Below are 444 nucleotides of genomic sequence, written 5' to 3' on the forward strand. Positions count from 1 at the left end.
TACTTCCCATGAGCCCTTTCTTGAAAAATTTGCTGTACAGGGAACTTTAGCTATCAAAGAGCTGAATGAAGAAATGATTGGGGAAGGAATGATGTGACCATTAATATAAATGTAGAACAAAAGCTAAACAATTGTGGAAACTATGGCCACTGGATGTATACTGTAATGACTCAACTAAATAAAAGTGGTAGGAGGAAGCAAGGAGAAGATGGGCAGTAATTATATAAGTATATTCATTTTTCCATCTTTCACAGTGGGAAGAAATGGAATTTTTAAAAAAATCTGTTCAATCAAGTAATAGAGATCCAATGTGTTTGAAAATAAAGAGGTAATCATTGTGCTCACTTCAGCAGCACATATACTAAAATTGGAACAATGCAGAGAAGATTAGCATGGCCCCTGTGCAAGGATGACATGCAAATTTGTGAAGCATTTCATATTTTT

At 34.7% G+C, this 444-nt stretch overlaps 1 non-coding gene across 1 annotated transcript; it reads left to right on the plus strand.

Moving 5' to 3' along the window:
- Positions 1-337: 337 nt before the first annotated feature.
- LOC137777082 (U6 spliceosomal RNA) lies at positions 338-444 on the plus strand. The gene has a single exon (XR_011076412.1). It is a non-coding gene; the product is annotated as a U6 spliceosomal RNA (small nuclear RNA).

This window comes from Eschrichtius robustus, chromosome 14 (assembly GCF_028021215.1).
Source record: "Eschrichtius robustus isolate mEscRob2 chromosome 14, mEscRob2.pri, whole genome shotgun sequence".
Classification (NCBI taxonomy): Eukaryota; Metazoa; Chordata; class Mammalia; order Artiodactyla; family Eschrichtiidae; genus Eschrichtius; species Eschrichtius robustus.